This window comes from Mercurialis annua, linkage group LG1-X (assembly GCF_937616625.2).
Source record: "Mercurialis annua linkage group LG1-X, ddMerAnnu1.2, whole genome shotgun sequence".
Taxonomy (NCBI): Eukaryota; Viridiplantae; Streptophyta; class Magnoliopsida; order Malpighiales; family Euphorbiaceae; genus Mercurialis; species Mercurialis annua.
Window position 1 is genome coordinate 48,636,685 of NC_065570.1, and position 3,614 is coordinate 48,640,298.

Consider the following 3,614-nt stretch of genomic DNA (forward strand, 5'->3'; position numbering starts at 1 on the left):
CTAATCCCTTTGAACTATTCAAGCATTAACTTTCAAGGACCCAAAGTTGTTTGGGTACCTAAGTGATTTGCTTTGTAGGTACAATTGATATCCACTAAACCAATCTCAAATCATAAGGTGGATGATCAATGGAAGCTTTTGGAAAATGGCAACATAGGTAAAATTTGTATCAATCTATATGCCATGTTTTCCAAAATTGTTGTTTTGAGGGGGAGAATCAATTTTTCAAAACTTAATTCTCCAAAAAGTTTTGTTATGCTTTAAAACTTTTTTAATGATTGGACTTGCCTTGGTACAATTCAATTGATGAATTATTACCTATTTTTGATCATTTAAATCAAATTAGTTCAATCAATTGAGTTTTAGGCTTGATATGCATATGAAATTAGTGTCTTGCGCCTCAATTGAATGAGAGACTAAAAATTGTTTTCAAAATCTCCTTCAATTAGCTCCTTTGTCCGTGTTCTAAACATGCTTTGATTCTTTTTGTGCTTGACAAAGGGGGAGAAGTTTCCATGCTCAAATTGCTAAGTTTTTTTTTTCAAAATTTCTTGCTTATGCATTATAAATTGCTTATATCTTTTGTGCATAAAGTGAGGGGGAGCCAAAATCAATTTGACTCTTACTTAACTTAGTCATTTTAGCATGTTGATTGTCAAACTCAAAAAGGGGGAGATTGTTGGACCTTTGTCCTTTCAAACTCCTTTTGTTTTGACTTTGACAATCAACTATGAGTGATCTAATCATGTTTATTAGCGTATATGAACTCATAGGAACAATCCGAAGTCAATTCGGAGCTCTCTAGCAAAAATCGTGTTTTTGAGTAGAAAGCTGTCCAGTAGCATATCTCGCCCGTAATGGATTTCCATCTCGGGGGCGATATATATCACGGGGGCGACGCAAATATCACGGGGGCGATATTCGAGCTGACAAAACCCTAGTCGACCGTTGGAACGAATCACGGGCGCGACGAACACATCTCGGGCGCGATAAATGAGACCGTTGAAGATCCAACGGATACATTTTTGAAGACCCAATGAAGCATTGACACGTGGCTCTAGCTGTTGAAGGTTTTTGTCTCATTCAAATATCTCGCCCGTGATCCATGCATCACGGGGGCGATATGTGTGCAGAGATCATTTTTTTGTTTTTTTTGTTAGTGCTTTGTTTGGGGATTGCTTTGGGTATAAATATAAACCCATTTGCAATGTTTCAAGGTTAATGATTTACACACCTTGAAACAACAAACACACATTTTCAAATCACTTAGTTTTGTTGTAGTTTTGGAGTTATCTTGGAAACTCCTAATCATTGTGAGTTAGAGTTTAACTTTGGAAAAACTCAACCCTTGTAGGTTCTTGATTATCCTTGAAAAATCAATTGTGAGTTTGAGATTATCTCTAAGAAATCTCTTTGTAAAGTTGGTGCTTATCTATAAAGCACAATCCCATTTAGTGGATTCTAAAATCTCAATCTTAGATTGAGTAGTGGAGTAGGATCGTGAGTTGATCCGAACCACTATAAATCTCTTGTGTCTTTAAATTCTCTTTTCCGCTTTAAAGAATTTAAATTTCCGATTCACAAATCAAAAACCGGTTTGCCTTATAACCCAAAGGGTCTTTCACCGACATTGTCAAGTTTTAAAGTTTATCACTACTAGAAAATAATCTTTTAGCAATGAGTATTTCCATCGATAAAAAGTTGGAATCCGTTGCTAAATCAGTTTCCGTCGTTAAAAGGTTGAAATTTGTCGCTAGATTCAAATTTTTTCGTCGGTAATTTGTTCTTTTCTTGTAATTTTAAATCACGCTAAAGTTTGTGATTTAATTCGTAATTAACCCTTGAATTAATAAAAAGGTCTAATAGTAAAATAAATCTAAATCTTTACGGGTTGTTATAATTTTATCTATTATTTTTTTAATAATAACCTAATTTAACATTTCGTTGCAATTTTAGCCAATATTTTTCCAATCAATTAATTGTTCTAATTTTTAGTTGAATAACTCCGTAATGAGCAAAACTCATTTTTTTTATAATTTTAAAATTTAACTTCTAATATTTAAAAAAATAATGTTAAAAACTAATTATAACTTTTTTTAACTTTTTTTATGATTGAAAAACACAAATTTAAAACTAAAAATGATCGGAAAATTCAAAGAAACTAATAGGTATTATGTTGAGGTAAAAAAATTAAAAAAATAGCTGAAATTACAATAAAATGTTGAAATTGATCTATTATTACAGAATTAAAAGTTTTGAACAATATTACAGCAACCCGTGGAAATATAGATTTAATTTACGATTAGACCTTAATAAAATATTTCTGATTGGGCGTATGTGAGTAATTATGCAAACTTAGTGAATGCAATTGTAATTATCCAAAAAGTTCGGCTAGGCTGCGGAAAAACCCGAGCTCACAATCAAATTGGGAGAAAAGGCGGCTTATCTTACTTCCACATGGGGGCCACACTGCATGAGTCAATCCGATTGGCTGGCTAGAACTTTATCGTAGGTCCCATATACTTCCACGTGGAGGGATAGGATTAATTCAATAGTGTGAAAGACCAAGCCTTTTCATACACTCGCTTTGACTTTTTTCCATTTTCCCATTTAAAAATAAAAAGTCATCTAATCGTAGGGTCAAGAACAGTAGATAGAATTATCATCTGAACCCCACTAATTATTTGGCTGTGTTGTGTTGTACAGTACATAGTTTGTGTATATTATCTGTCTTTGAGATTACTCAACTGTGATTTAATTAGTATAGCAGGTTTTATTTATAATATAGTATTTTCCATCATCAGAAAAAAAAAGTATTGTCTTTTGTTGAATAATTAATGAAGGAAAATGACCACTGCTTTATTAATTTGGTGGCATAATTGCACAAAGGTTCAATTTATTTTCAATGTTGGCAGCAAAAATTAGAATTGAACAAGAAGAATTCATTTTCTATTTGATATGATTGCTTGTTAATTTATACAATTCAATTCTCCAAATGTTAAAATTATGATGTTGAAGATGTTAAATAGCCAATGAGGCCTGATTAGGAAACTGCGGTATAAGAATAAGGATTCGATCCTCTCCGGTGATCCGTATAGAAGCGTAAGAATTTAATTTTTATTAATAAGATGGAATATTTATATGGAACTCTTATGAAAATTTTTTTTTGGATGTTTTACTAATTTAACTATGTAACAAAATTATGATGGAAATCAAAATTGTAAGGACTTATTTGGTAAATTTAGGAGACTTGGGATCCATATTCTTTTTGGGCTCCGTGTCTTGTTTTGCCAAATCCTAGGCTCCCTGTAGTTGTCTAGTTTCCGTGCACTAAAAATCTCCAACTTTTACGTATTTTATATTTTTTTAAATAAATTATTGATTTTGGCATAAAAATATATAAATTTTTCAACTTTTGTAATTAAGATTGTTTGCGTTTCTTTTGAAAAATGATACTATTTTACACTTAAAACGGTGCCGTTTTACATCTAAAACGGTGTCTACTTTTATGCCAAAAGTAAACAATTATATTAAATACCAAAAACACGTGAGCGTAGATAATTTTTGGTGCATTTCAGACTATTTAATTTTTTGTTTTTGAACAATAGAGCTAT